General features: G+C 40.9%; 1 long non-coding RNA gene across 1 annotated transcript in view; it reads right to left on the bottom strand.

Moving 5' to 3' along the window:
* The window catches only part of LOC137864860 (uncharacterized), a 45,504-nt gene extending 31,042 nt beyond the window's left edge, over positions 1-14,462 (bottom strand). The window contains exon 1 of the long non-coding RNA XR_011101660.1: positions 14,318-14,462. This is a non-coding gene — a long non-coding RNA (uncharacterized lncRNA). The remainder of the gene's footprint in view (positions 1-14,317) is intronic.
* Between the last annotated feature and the right edge of the window lie 1,776 nt (positions 14,463-16,238).

The following is a 16,238-nucleotide window of genomic DNA, read 5'->3' as shown; positions in this document are numbered from 1 at the left end:
GTGATCTAATCAAACATCAGGCAAACATGGTCCTAGATAGCAACGTGCCTTCCTGTGTAATCATCAAACGTCTATGAAAAATTGTAAGAGCTGGTTGGCCTAACAGCACAGTTCTGCTGGATTCTGCCCACACAGCAGCCCCCAGTGCTGCCAGTGGGCAGGGAGCTCCTCGCTGACTTGTTGGTGTCTGCTGGCAGCTCCTGCCCTTTGGGGAGATGCCATACGTGCCCGCAAGACATTGCTCCCTGGAGAAAGCAGCAGCACGGGAGGCTGATGGTTGGCTGGTAAGGGTGACCGCTGATACAGGCAAGGATTGAGTAAAGAATTTGACCACCAGGCTGAAATCTCACTCATACGAAACATTTTATATGGGGATCTCAGAGCATCTTACAGGGTAGATATAGAAAAACATAAAAAGACATGAGAATTGAAGGTTTTTTTTTTTTTTTTTTTTTTTTTTTAATATGCACAAAATGGAGGGGCAAATTGTGTAGTAAAAAATTGATTTGACATGGGATGTGCACTACAGTGTTCAGTCTAGAAAAATGCTTATGTACAGACTTAAATTTAAGCATGTGAATAGACTCATTGGAGTTAATGTTGAGTGAGTGCATAAGAACTTTATTTGTCTAGGGATGGGTGCACTGAGTATCCTTCAGAAAAAATACCTTCCATTTGCCTGCCTGTGTGCTCAGACTGAACGAGGCAAGCTAAGTTGTGCTTCCTCGTGCTTTCTGTGGAGGGCACTACCCTGACACCAGTGTCTGCAGACTTCCAAATTGCTCATCCAGGTATCTCAAACAGTTAGGACAAGATCTGGCATTATGAAAGAAATGTCAGAATATTGAAAACCCTACAAAATTAGAATCCGGCAGGTTATAACATGATTGCCTAGCTATTCTGTTGTGGCCACCATCAGTGTTTATTAATTCGGGTCTTTCTAGAGGCAGTTTCTCTCTTCTTATCCCCTGCAGCTCTTCTGTTTTCAGAGCTTGCTCCCCATCTCTATTCATGTTCTTTCTCTTTAGCTTTGCACCTCCTGAGCCCTATCACCTTCGTGTCTTGCTCCCTGTAACACCTGTGAGGCTCCTGTTGGGATGCTCCCAACAGGACTGCATCCCTCCCTGCCAGATGGAGCCATGCACTCGCTTCCAGGGGAAGCAACATTCACTCCAGCAGTACTGGGGTCCCTCCAGCCCTGGGGCAGCTGTGAGTGCTGGGGGATAGAAATGTAATCTCAGCATGATTCTAGCTCAGTAACTGATGTATTTAACAATAGAAGTGATCAATGCTGTCTTTTCTCTGTATCTCCTATTGCTCTGTGTTGTCACACAGCTCAGCTCTGAGTTGACTGAATGAATCTGATGGCTGGATTTCCAGCTAGGCTGGTGGCATAAGTATGATCCCAAGCCCTCCTTCCAAGCTTGTGAACAAGACCACTAGCTTTATCTCTCTGAAGTTAAATACAGTTCTCCCAACACTTCATGAACAGCTGCCGAGTCAGACTGCATTAGTAACACTCCCCTCCATCCTTCAGCACATCCAGTATAAACACTGCATCTTTCAATCTTCCCTTAAAAGCAATCAAGTACCAAACACAGAGACAAAGCATCTTCCAGATGAAAGAAAAAATAAAGTGCATTGCCACCCACAGGCTAAGAAGTTCTTACTTTCTGGAGTAATTAGTTCCTAAAAAGATTAATACTAGCCTGTGCATTCTACATTTGAGAGACAGAATCAGCAGTTTTCCTGCTGAATGGATTGAGTACTTTATAATACCAAAGTGTTTGCACCAGGGTCAATCTTAATTGTGAGTTCCCTCCTTGGAGAAAGTTGAAGGGCTGTATCGACAGGTGCAGATGGGAGAGGTTTATTGCACATATGGGAACCCGTATGATGAACTGCAGTGCTAGGTGATGTATTTGCTTTAAAATTTAGCTTTGCCTCACATGTCTGTGGGCTATGAATTCATTCCCAGCAGAGCTATTTTAGTTTTCCAGGCACCTGAAAATTTGCAGGCAGATGTCACTTTAAACAAGACTAAAAAACTCAGAGAGGTACCTGCTGGTTCTTACTGGTGTCTGAAAGTGCTAATTTCTATTCTAAAAATTCTCTTTCTTAGAGAGGGATGGGCTCCAATATCTGACCACTACCAATATGTTTTTTTTTTTACATTGAAAGACACAAATGTGGAAAAGGGAGGTTTATTATATTGCAGGAAAAGAAGTTGGAAGTGAGCACTTGGTTTTACTCCTGGAATAGTCAGCTTCAAACTGGGATGTGTCTAGATATGAGAAGCCTTCACATAGCTCCTTCTTTGCACCTCACTCTGGCAGTGAATGAAATTATCTAGAAGGTGAATAGAGAAACACCAATGCCAGAAACACTGCTAACAGTTTAAGAGTTTAAGCAGGGAGCTTAGCAGATGGTTAGCACATGAAGACTTTCAAAGCCTTTTTGTCAAAACATGGTTATAACCTCCCCCTTGACCAACTCCATATTACAAAGTTTGAAACTGAAGGGTCAGTGTATCTAGCTCCCTTGCAATCTAATACATTTCCACTACTCACCCAGCTTCCCAAACCAGTTGAGAACAACTAAAGAGCTAACAGCATCCAGGTGTGTATGCCTTTTGTTCCCTGTACACACAGGTGACATCCCTGTTCCCCATCCCCCCAATTCTGGCTGTTGCTGCAGGAAGGTTCAGGTGATCACTTGGTGTGGTGACAGCTGCGGTGCAGCCTGGCAGGTCACTCTGTCCTCCTGCACAGCCTCAGCTCACTTGAAGGTGGGCAGAACAAGAGGTTGGGAAGGCTGACAGCTCTGTAAGCAGTGTTCAAACCGTGTGCTATCAGGCCTGCTCCTTCATCCCTACCACTACAACAAAAGGAGAGCATAAGCACCACTTTTTCCATCTTGTTCATTAAACAGTTAAGAAAGAAAAACACATTTACAAACTAGATTCCTGCACCTCTCCCTGGATGTCAAGGTGGTGAAATATTAAGAACTTTGCTGGCTCAGTCAGGTCATTCCTTGAGCATCAGGAAATCAGGCAGTGGACTGTGCTGCCCATCTGTCAAGAGAGTTATGAAACAGCTTCCAATTAGTGATTTTGAGGAGGTATGCAAGGGTCAAATTGTCTGCGCTCAGAACAGCTACACTGCAGGCCAGAGTCTGTGCTCCATAAAGCCATGTTGTTCCAGTGAAATCAATGCAACCGTGTGGGATTGTAACAGCTGAGGATCTGGCCTACACCATTTTTTGTTTCAATCATTATACAGTAAAACACTTCAGTACATGATGAACATTAGGTACATTGGCAGTTCCATTGAAGTGCTGATATTCTGATTGCTTAGATTAACTCCTCAGTGTCTGAGTCTGCATCAGCAAACTATTAACACTCCAATGAAATGAGCAGTGTATTTTATGCCTTCTCCACTTAGATGGAGAAAATGGTTTGCAATAGATAGAGAAACACAAAAGAACTATGTAATAGGGTTAATATATAAAATCAAACCCTGTATCTATGAGTACATGAGAAGATTTTGAGTTGAGAGGAAATACTCATACAGAGCACTGCACATGCATGAAAAACTCACAAAATGTGACGCTATTTATGACAGAAACTTCCCCAGACATGATTTTTTCAAGGCTCTCTTCCTTGCACTGTCATTCTCAACCTCTCCCTCCCTCATAGGCAGGCCAATTACTGGGATAGCTCAGAAGTTTCTGTCACAACTTGAGCAGTTTCTGAAAACAAGTATCAGCTTAAAAAAGAATAGACGTAGGAAAGCAAAAAACTATAGGGATATAGCTGGAGGGGGAAAAGGGAGGGAAAACCAGTCCTCTACTTCCAAAGCAATTGTGGATATGGATTGCATGGAAGTCTTCTCATCAGCAGGGAGTCTGACAGGTCTATCAGAGGAGAGTTCATCTACTTCTATAATAGTAGTTATTTGAACCACTCCAGATCAATATAGTTTCTAGGGGAGATGCTGCTATTTATTGGGAAATAAGAGAGAAGCATTGGTAAAAGTTTCCTTTCTGTTTCTACAGTAACCACCATAGGGAGGGCTGTACACGTTTGCTTAGCTGGGGTTCTCATTTAGGTTCAAACCCACATGGCTGCAGCACCAAAGCACTCTGTGGACATCACATATGGAGTGTTGCTTGCTTTGCTTTTGTTTCAGAGCTCAGAGTGGTCAGATTTGGGGCAGTAAAGTGATGACTTAGCATCTGGAGGAGATTGCTTGTGAAATAAGAAGTGGTTCTGAATTCACACTGGCCTCTTGGTGTTGCAGTGGCCTCATTCCAAGGTTTCTGTGCACAGCTTGGTGTGCAGAAAGCAGCATGGTACAAACCCAGGAATCCTATAGTGCTCAAGGTCAGCAGCTTATTTCTATGTAGAAAGCAGAAACATCCTGATAGATGCTAGGCCAAACAGAGTGATAGCTCTGAGCTTCCTTGAGAAATGAGGTCTATCATCTCATTCATTGCTTGATTTCGGTCTGTCATCCCAAATGAAGGGGGATTTCAAGGTGCCCTCCAGCCCCTCAGACTCCTTTCAAAGAAATCTCTGCAAGCACCCATCACAAAAAAAGCAACACATTTATGATGGGAGCACTTAAGGACTGGGATCTGGCTAAGTAATGACTTGGGAGATAATGAATAGTACTGCGTGATGCATCATCACAGCCAAGCAGGAGCACTTCTCTGTTAGCAAACATACCTGCAATATCTTTACCTTAAATAAGCTATAAAGTTGTCTACATCTCCTTCACTGTTTGCTTTGTGTTACCATTTTCTGCACATGCTGCAGTATTTTGCTCCTAAGAGGTGCGTGTGATAAGCTCATGAATAACAAATGAGGATTTATGTTTGTGGATTGTAAAATAATATTAACGTGACTATTACTTTTAATCTTTGCTTTTGAATGATGTATTGAGCTGCAGGTAATCCCAGGGGGATGTTATTAGGGTATGAGTATTGAAAATGTCTCCTTTTGTCTTCCCTGCTATCAAGTGTGGAATTGAATGTAGAAAAGTGAAGAAAGTAGGACAAACACAGGCTCTCTGCTTTAATGTCTTATTTTAAAGCCAAAGAGCCCCATCAGCTGCATAATCTAATGGGGGAGGGGGGAAATCAGGAGAAAAATTAGAAATTCTGAAAATCTTAACACAAGCTACCTTTTTTGAGAGGAATTATGAACATCTCCATGCTAAAGCTTGATTGCCAGTAACAAAGACTGAAATTAGCTGTTTTCAGGAAACTTTCATCCATTTTAAAAGCCATCTTCCTTGCTGTTTGGAAATAAACACATACGTTTTCTTCTCTTTACAGCCTCTAAGTACCAGTACTGGAAGCTGGACTAAATTTTGCAGCCCAACACTTGAAATAGTAGGACAAAATGAAATGCTTGCAATTCTATTGGAACAAAATTAAATAAACTGTCTCTTCAAATTTACCCTTCTTTATCTAACTGATACGATTATGCTTCTTTAAGAGGATGGATCTTTGAAACATTCTCTAGTACTGTAAATATGAGAGGAAAAATATGTCTGTGACAGTTTCATGCAAATATCCCCCCCCAATATTTGGAAGTAAACAGCAAACCTTGCTACCATTCATTTCAAGACAAACAAATATCGTTCATTTCCTTTGCATATTAGTAATACTGCTGCAGCACAATATTGTTGTGTTGCTGTTGATGGAGCTGCCTGGACAAAGAGGACCTTTGGGGACACAAAGAGAAAGACTTGATAGTACTTTCATTTTCATTCCTTGTTCAGCCAGTGCTTCTCCTGAATGTTTTTCTAAGCTACCCATCAAAACCAGCTCTGGCCAGCCCACCAGGGTAGTTCAGACTTGTTCGCGCTAGCAGCCAGGCCTGGGTTTGTACTGGAGCACAGGCAGCAGCAGTGCTGAGCACCCAGCTGCTGTCCTACGCACACCCTGATGGTGCTGGGCAGAGCAAGCAGGAGGGCGAAGGCAGAGCAGCAGGCACAGGTGGGCTTCAGGGACTCAGAAGGGCCAGCCCCTCTGTTCCAGAGGTGGAGGCAGCTGCTGTCCCAGTGTGTCACGGCAGCAGCCTGTGGGCAGGAGGAAAACGCTCAGCTCCTGGGCCAAGATCTCTTAAGCCACTAGGGGAAACACAGGGGGACTGCAGAGAAGCCTTCTGCAGCCTTGATCTAACTGGTGAGCCACTAAGCCACACCACAATGGTTTCACTTCCTAACAGCGTACAAAGAGAAGGCTCTGGAGTGACATCACTGCGGCCTTTCAGTTATTAAAGATCTATAAAATAGATGGAGAACAACTCTTTGCTCAATCAGATAATGACAGGACAAGGGGGAATGGTTTTAAACTAAAAGAGGGAGATTTAGACTAGAGATTAGGAGAAAAGTCTTCACTTAGAGGGTGGTGAGGCACTGGACCAGGCTGCCCAGAGGTTGTGGATGCCCCATCCTGGAGATGTTCAAAGCCAGGTTAGATGAGGCCCTGAGCAACCTGATCTGGTGAGTGGCATCCCTGCGTAGGCGGGGGTTGGTGCTAGATGATTTCTGAGGTCCCTTCCAACCCAAAGCCATTCTATGATTCTAACAGATGTGGCATCACTGCTTTTAACCCCACTAACGACAGAAACGCAGCCCTCCCAAGACATGGTTAAGTACAAGACCAGCTGCCAGCTTGCTGTGCTGTGCCTTGTCATGATGCAAATTCCACTAAACACTGCAGAAGAGGAGAGCACAGAGTCCTGCCTCCTCCTCCTGAGGGATCTCCCCCCCCCCAAAAAAAAAAGCTTACAGCAGTTAAGAAGCTTGAAGTATAGAAAATAAAACGTGGCCCCTACTGTATGCCAGGGGACATCTGAACTGAAGGAAGCTGTGGTGCAAGGCTGGCTGGCAAGAAGCGGTGACCCTTTTCCAGGAGCAAAGTGTCCTCAGGTCTGCAGTACTTGTGTACTCACAGCTCTCAGACCAGTAAAAACAATGGGTTGACAAGTGGTGAAGATCAGGTCCCTTTGTCCTTTCTAAGTTTACTCTGAGAAACAGTTTAAATTTCAGTGGGAGTTTTTATTCTTCAAGATAAGAGTCCTGTCCTTGAAAGTGGGTAGACCTAATTACGAGAGGCTTATAGGGATGGTGAATAGATCATCTTTGCTTCTTGACTTAATCTTGATATATAATGTATGGCAAATATTGTCTTGTTTCTTTTAAAAACCATCAGTGAGAGGAAATCCAGAGACGGGAAATGCAATCTTTCAAAGGATTAAGAGAGAACTAACTAACATGAACCAGATCATTAGCTTTGTATTTTCTGTTCCACCTTCTAATGCCCATATTTCACTCGTGAGGATGAGTTGGAACAACTCCAAAAACTAAGTGGAAATTAATTTCTCAAAGGCTGATCTGGAAGTTAAGATGCATTTCAAAATCTCTTGCTGTACAGATCCCATCCATTTGCCCTGAAGAAAGGAAAAATAATGCTTTATGTAGCAACACGAAGTACAAGTTAAACTGATTATGGGGGAGCCACTACAGGAGGCTCGGGAGGGAGCAGCCAGCAACCCAGTGCTGCAGTGAAATGTTTCATCAGCTCCTGCGAGCATGTATTTAGCGAGTTTAAAACAGATCTTACAAAGAGGATTTTTAGGGAAGCTGGAAGGACTGTGCAAGGAAGACTGTACACAATGATTTCCCAGCAGATTTTAAGATATCAAAATTAGGTTTTTGAAAAGACCCCAATATTATGAAAACCTACATCATAAAAAGAAAAGCAAAGGCTTGATTTTGCATTTAATATTGTGTTCTCTAACTAGTCAAGAGTCTATTTTCAAAATGAAAGAAACATTGACAAAATGTTAAAGCTCTTTTCCTCTAATGCATAATTCTTATGGTATATAAATTGTGATTTTTCTAAAATATCAAACTTACAGAATACTTCATTAGTATTAGAACAATATTTTGTGACAGAAAATTGCTTTGAAGAAGGTTTGGTAAAGCTGTTTTGCAACTAGCTTTAACATAAGAAATTTCAATTGCAAACAAAAAAGAGAGGAATCTAACCAGGAGTTCTTAATGATTAGAAAGATTTTCTTCTGATCATGCTCAAGCTCCAGATAACCATGGCAGAATCTGGGAAAAGCAGGACTTTGTTGTGAGATCAGATTCTAGGCCCAGCCTCAAATAATGTGTTAAATATATATAATATATATAAAATATATAAATATATAATGTTTATATATTTAATATAAATAATAATATATAATAAAATATATAATATATATAAATATATAATGTGTCAAATAATGGGTAAAACATTGGTGCTCTGAGTTATGAATACACTTAAAGTCTTTGCTGAACTATAATATAAGACTAATGATGACAAATACTGTGAAAGTGATTAAAGCATGATTGCTTAGAAATGCATTTGTATTGTTAATATTAGGTAATTACGATCCTTAACATTATTCTTAGCTGTGCTTACAGGTAGGTAATAGGAATCGCAGTGGCACTGATGACTTCATTTTCACAACTGCTGAAAAACCTTCTTCTGCCACTCCTTTCTGTGTGTAGTCATTACATTTAGCACCTCCAGATACCTTGCTCGAAGTCTCTGGGCAGCCGAACACTGGCATAAATCATCTGGATTCACACCTAATCCGCAGATCATTTTGGTAAGAATTTCTCCTGGCATGGGATGGGGAAGGAAGGATGAAAGACTGCAAAGATAGTACAGATCATTTAATCACAGCACTTTGTACCTTGATTCACACGTCAAATGAAAGTGTGCCTTAGGGAGGTAAGGAAAATGCTGACTCTGCAAGAGGAAGTGTCAAAATCAATGTGGATTTTAACAACACTGGATGTTAGCACAGACATTTCAGTGTGACAGGCTTGTGAGATGAGCTGGCACATGCTTGTCTAATTAAGAACTAAAGACTGAAGGGGAGTAACTTGCTCCTTTCCGCTTTAGGGAAACACCACTAAGAACAAGAAGGCAAGCTGCCCAAACACTATGGAGAAGTTTTGTATAAATATAGAGATGAGGTTTCCAAAGCTGCTGTTGAAATACCTTTCCTTAGGTTTAAATTAATTTAAGACAGAAAATGCAGTATCCATGAAAAAGCTTCCCTTGATTCCAGTCTTAAAGTGTGCCTTTTCATCCTGTTGAACCCATCTGTACTGCCTTAAAGCAGTAATTACTAATGATTCCTTTGGTTCAATGTTATCCTGGACAAATTATGGCAATTATCTAGATCACAAATATATGTAACAGTCTTTGATACTTTCTCTAATTGCACTTGAACTTCAGATGCCTGATATTTAACATGGCTTGTTCCATTAAGGTTTCTTCCAAGTAAAGTCAATGGCAGAAGTCACAGTGACTTCAGTGGTGAAGGTTCACACCTTACATATAGTTCATCCTACTGTGGAGGAAGATCTTCTTTTCTTTTAATTCACTAGATGGTAGCAGTGTACAAATTGTCTTTTTTTTTTTTTAAATTTAGTTTCTTTAAATTCTAATCAGTCGCATTTGGAACCCTCCTTCATTTTCTAACTCATTTTTTCTGAGTCTTGCACTGAGGCTTTGAGGAGAAAAAAACCAGCAGTTTTCTCTGTTATTTGGGATCTTCTGAAGTTTATGGATTATTCCTATTACCGCAGTGCTACCTTTAGCCAAAAGTCAATTCCAGAGAAGGGGCTGTGTTGTCAGAGCCTACCTCTAGCTTGGTATTGCATCTTATCAGCCGCTGAGGGGGCTCCTGCCCGAGGCTGCCTGTCCCATCTCCAACACTCGCAGTCAAGCAAGCTGACTAGCTGACTCCGCTGGTGCAGAAACTTGAAACTAGCTCAGTATGTTTAAGTACACAGCAGCCCTAGCTCCCAATTTCATTCCTAATATTGGTTCTACTATAACTTATCAGACATGAACTATGGAAATTTGAAGCAGTCTATTGGAGAGCCTTTTTTTAGCCTAAAAATACATAATGCTAATAAAGATGAAGATATTTATGTACTGACAGACAATGGCCAGAAGTAGCAGAGATATGATTAATGCAATCCTCCAGTGAGTAGCTTGAACTAAGTGCAGTTACCCAATATCCCCATCTGAACCTGGTGGGATGCAGGTAGGCAGCCTTATCGCTAGCTAGAACAGTACTGACTGAATCAGACAGACTGATCCCAAGATGGCTTTGCACAAGTTGCTCTATATAAGGCTTGTAGCAAACACTATTTTCTAGCAGTACAATGAGATAAATCCAAAGGACATTTGCAGGAGAATTTTCAGAATTCCTCCAGGCAATAGATGTGAGACTGTAATGTAAGTATACTTTTGCTTTGTGCAAAGCAGGATGAGATAGGCAGAATTAACATTGACAGGAGAAAGCACCTTCAGTTTTCATGAAGATGTTTAAACATCTGATATTATTTTGCTAATTTGAAGGATTGAGTTGCAGGGATAGCTACTGGGTTTTATGCTTTATTTTTGGCAGATCCAACCAATTGAGATACTAAATTTTAAGATGCACATGCAGCGGAAAAAAGTTACGAGCACCATACTTTAACAGCGTGCCCACTCTGTAAGTCTCTACAAAACGCCACGGAGAACAGAAAAAATCCCAGTTAGGGCCACAAAAAATCATCCTAAAATATATGATAGAAATGATGATAACACAAGACAATCAAGATCAAATTTCCATTTTCTTTTGGTTCTCAGTATTTCACAATTGCTAACTAAGCTTAAAATGGGGGTCCTAATCTAGAATTTCAGCAAAGAACTGATTCACACCTGGAAAATAGAAGGCTATGCTAAAAGCATTGAACAGAAGGTATCAATCTACCTTGCATGTATGTGAATGAGAGGGAAGGGGGATATATGCCGATTCTCTGTCATACTAATTCTACAGCTATCACTTAGGAATTAATAAAACATTTAACTCGACTCTCTCTTGCAGCTATATTCCTGCTGGCTGCTGCGGTGATACATTGCAATAATATGCCAGTGATGATATTCTAGTAATAAATGATGGTAATATACCATCAGATCGTCATCACTCCAGTGATGTACTATCGCAATACATCATCAGGCAATGGAGTTTAAGCATTAGTGGAAGAGGCAGACTTCAATTTACATTGACTGAACATGGTGTGCGACGAGGTACCCTATGCATTGTGTATGGTTTTTCAGCAGTAACTGTATATGAATTGTATGCCACATATACGGGTTTTTCTTACCTAAATACTTCAAATAAAAAGAGAATGTGAGCGTTCAAACAATGTAATCATACATGTAAAGATGCATGTTGCTGACTTTATGCAGTGTGCTTTTACGTATGCACTGAGATGTAAAAAGGCATACACGTACTTCCATGCAGATTTAGAGACTCAGATCCCTTTGCTACCAGCACAATGATATGAAAACTACCCAAAAATATTAAAGAACTTTACAGACATCAGTAAGTCAGTCACTACATCCAACAGAGGCAAACAAACAAGACTCGCTCCCACCTCCAGAAAACCAGTGATGGGGCCTGCTTGGCAATCAGCTTTCCAGATTTTCACTGTCCTGTTTTCAATAAGCATTGCAACACAAGTGTGTTGTATAATTGCCTCTCATAGTATTTACCCACCAATATGATATGTAGTGCCTTGGCATGACAGGTCATGGTCAGCAGTTTTTTGATTTCATTTGCAACTGCTTCTCAGCTTGTTCCTCAGACAGTGATCACTGCTGGAGGACCCTCAAACTACTTTGTGAGTACCAACCAACTCTTTGCAATAATGGTACAACACTACACCACATATGCATGCAAATGGCCAAGTAATTGAAGGAAAAAAGTATAGATCTTTCTCACTCCTTATTCCTTCTTTTAGCATCTACCTTCACTGGAAGCCAATGCAGATCACACACGACATAATTCATAGCTTAATCTCCAGTGAAGTTTCCTGAAGAATTGGTGCATCCTAGTTACCTAAAAGTGATATGAGTTTGGGGAGTCACATTGAGTCACCCACCCACCTATAGGTTTAAAATGAAGGGAAGTTTTACCTTTGAAGCCAGATCAGCAATACCAGGACATTACAGTCAAGGGAAGAGACTCGTTTTAAGTCAGCAAAGTGCAGTTTGAGAGGTTCACTTTTGATGACAACAGACCACAGAATGAAGCTATGCACTTTAAAGATTTTTCATAGCTTTTTGGATACTGAATTTCTCTAGAAGAATTCAGTACCGGCCAGCTCTGTAATCAATAAATATGCTATTGATGGAAAATGAGGAAAGGACTTAAAGAATCATTAAAGGTCAGTTGATTTGTCCCTAAAGCTCATATGCTCAGCATCTGTTTACTACTTATGAGTCACAGACTGAGACTGTGAAATTCATCTGGGAAAGAAGTTTGATTTTATATGGCTGGCTGAAGTTTTTATCTCCTAGCATTGAAGAATATTAATTTCTAGGAGCTGGTACGAGGAGCTTCTGCATGAGTTGTGAAATTAGTCATTTCTGCTTCTACTGTTCTTTGAAGTAAAGCAAGCAAGATCTATTTGAGTTCAAATAAAAACACTCAAGCCAAGTGAAGCATCACTCACAAAGCTCGGAACACTCTAGTTACATTAGGTTGCCCACGACACCCAACATGCTGCTACTGTAAATTTGGTTCAGCTAAAAGACTGAATCTTTTAGTACCTAATAAACTTTTTAGGATACTATTGCAAGAGTCAATGCCACATGCTGAAAAAAAAAAAATCAATTAGAAGAATAGAAAGCAAGGGGAGGGTGAGGATCCTCAAGTGCCATATACATGTATCCCAACTGAGAAACTGGAGTCACAGGGGCAAACTGCAGTTCCTGCTGGGCTTGAAACATTTTGTCTGCTTTATTACCTTCCAGTGGTGATAGTGGAACTACAGCCTCAATTAGAAAAATAACCATCTTTAATATAAAGATTTCTAGTGATGAAAACTATCCCAACCATCATTACATTATTCCTCTGCTTAGCAACTTGAAACTTCCCCTGTTAGCAACTTGAAATACCAAACTGGAATGTATGCAACTTAGGTTCTACTATAGATTTCCTTGTTCAACGGAGATTCTTCCCCTTTTCTAGGTACTTCCTCTATAGCCAAGGTATAATTTATCTATTCTGTTAGACCTATTACTACACCTAATATTTTCTTTTAATCTTTTTTTCTTTTAATCTTTTTTTTTTTTATTTTTTTTAAATCTTTTGAAGGTCATAGTTTTATTTTGTCATCTATATTTACTAAATGCTTTTCCTATGTCAATTACACTTAAAATCAAAGAATTTTCAAGTTAGTTCAAGAATTATTTTCCATAAAGACTTTGCTGATTAGCATTAACTATAGTATGCAGCCTCCAGTCTCTGTTAATTAAATTAAATAAGTTTTTCTATGGTTTTCCCATATTGAAGTCAGTTTGACAACCTCTGTTGTCTCAGCCATCTTTCCCAAACTTTTTAATAAGATAACAAGGAACTAGCAGTCTTTCAACTTTCTGGAATTCTCCCTTATCTATGGGTTACTGAAAAATCAATATTAGCTGCCAAAAAAGCTCCTCGGCCAGCTGCTTTAAAATTCGTCAATGCAAATTACCCAGAACTTCTGATTTAAGTATGTCTAACTACAGTAGCTGTTGATTAATATCCTCTTTAGTTACAGTAGGAATAGAAAGTATATTACCATCATTATACAACAAATACATCATCCTTTACCGCCACTACAGAACAGACATCTTTACTAGATTCTTCTGCATTGAAAAAAAGAAGTATCTACTGTTTCCATTTGTGAACAGACCTTGTGGTCTCTTTCTAGATTTTTTTTTTTTTTTTAACTCCAGAAATATTTTGCTAAAACCTTTCAATTATTTATATATATTTTTTTCCTGTTGGTTTTCTACAATTTCTGTTCTCTCTTAATATCAAGCTTTGTCATTTTCATCCTTATCTGCAGGACTTATTTATATAACTGCATTCACTTCCTTCCTGCTTCCAAGGTTTTTGATTTATTGTGCTGAGCTTATTCTGTTGTGTTTCTACACTGATACAGCCTTCTTTCTCGTGTTAAAATATGGTATTCTTAAGGAGTTTTTATAAAGCTCTCATGTTTTCCGCCTTATTTGCTTCTTCCAATTGATATTGCTCGAGATGGTTTTTGGCCTTATAAAGCCAACCTTCTAAAAGCCCAGTATATCCTGTACTGGTTCAGATTTCACTTTGCTTACATAGAGCAATATTAATTGAATTATTAGCACTCATACATCAAAAAACAAGACAAGACTGGTTGAAAGAACTTACCCTTTAGCCAAGGGCAGAACAAAGATGAACAAAAACCACTCATAAAACAAAATCATTCACTCTTGACACTGAAGCCTTCCTTTCCCGTAAAGGTTCATCATCTTTCCCAGAGAAAAGCTCTGGCTGCAGAGCTAAACCAGGAGAAGTGCCAGCCTCACCAGAGGAGCTTTATAGCTCCCTTGGGGCACAGCAACTCACTCCAGCTGGGCCCAGGCACAGCCTCCCCTCCCTCCTCCTTCCCTTGTGGCTGGGTTCCCTGGCAATCTCTGAAATGAGGGCAGGCAGCTGTGAGGTGCTCTCTGCCAAGAGAAGAGGAGCATTAACCCTCTTCTTGTTGCCTGCCTGATGGGGTCTGTAGGACTTAGAAAGTTATCTCTTCCTTGAGACATAAGGAAGGAATGTTTCACAGTGAGGGCTGTGAGGCCCTGGCCCAGACTGCCCAGAGGAGCTGTGGGTGCCCCAACCCTGGCAGTGCCCAAGGTCAGGCTGGATGGGGTTTGGGCAACCTGATCTAGTAGCAGGGAGGCTGGAACTGGAGACCTTTGAATGTCCTTCCAATCTGAACCATTCTATGGTTGTATGATTCTACGGATCCTTCAGAAACCATGGCCTCTGCTCCAAAGCTGCCTGGCATCCAGGGCAGCCTATCCCCACTGAACTCTGTGGTGGGCTGACTGCAGACCTGTGCTAATGTTGGAGGTGAAGGATCAAACTCGGCTTCTTAGCAGACTGCATTTTGCAAGTTTCTTTGCAGCACTCCTGTTGGGATGCTGTTGGTTGAGAGAGTGCGCTGCTCGAAATATTTATCTGTGTGGAGCAGATTCAGGCTTCCTGTTGTTTCAGCCAAGGAAGAGAACAAGCCGATATTCCCCACTGCTCCCTCTCCTTAGAGCCCAATGTGATGTTCTCAGAACAATAACCCAATTTAGTTTGGTTCCCTGGACTAAAATGTCTGCACACTGTTTTACTCACTTGCATTTGTATTTGGATCTTTTCTCATAGCTGTCGTAATTGAAAACGGTTAATGTGCAATGGCTTCACTAGGTGGTTAACAGAAGCAATTAGAGCTGAGTTCAATATCTGTTAGGCTGCTTTGCAGAGGCCCCAAACTAGCTTACATCTTAACTTCAAATGATTCTGGAAAAAAAAAAAAAAAAAAAAAAAAGACTTTCAGAAGCTCTCTCCCAGTGTATCTCCCCTGCCTCTGAACATGATTGGGTTTCTGTACACATCTTTACCTGTCAACAGCAACAAAACTGAGCAAAGGCAAGGTGCTCAAGTGATGCAACCAACCACGAAGCAGTGCTGCTGTGCTCAAATCCCAGTGTGCTGTGGCTCCAGGCATCTTTAAACCTGCCCCGACCCAGAGCATGGCCCAGCTTCGTGAGCAACCTCTGTGCTCACAGGACGTGGCAGCTGTTGGAGCTGAGCATGCACTAGCAGCCTGCTCGCTTCTCTCAGCTGAGCTTCCCGGCCCTCATCAGGGCTGAAGTTGGGCTGCTCATCCAAATATGACAGCATGGTGTGCCAAACACATTAACAAAGTGTCCTAATAGCAGATCTTTCCCCTCTTCATCCACAAATGGAACAAAAAATTCGTACTATTTTGAAGCTTTAGACCGTGGGCTTAAATACTATATATACATTAGCCTTCAAGGTGCAGTATGTATTTTATAAAACCATGGCAAAGAAAATACATTGAACGCTTGCCAGATTCCTCCCCCTAGTCCTGCTTCTCACACAAGACACCTACTGCGGAGCTAGGAATACTCCCTCCCGATACACAGGTTTTAACTATAGTTTGCTTTTGTGATTGCAAGTGAGCCATAAAATGAAGAAAGGAAAGAAGGAGAGAGAGAAAGAAAAGAGTTACAGAAAATTAGTAAGTCTCCTCTGCTGAATATGTTATTTCTATTAAAAT

Source organism: Anas acuta, chromosome 15 (assembly GCF_963932015.1).
Source record: "Anas acuta chromosome 15, bAnaAcu1.1, whole genome shotgun sequence".
Classification (NCBI taxonomy): domain Eukaryota; kingdom Metazoa; phylum Chordata; class Aves; order Anseriformes; family Anatidae; genus Anas; species Anas acuta.
This window is presented reverse-complemented; position numbering and strand designations above follow the sequence as displayed.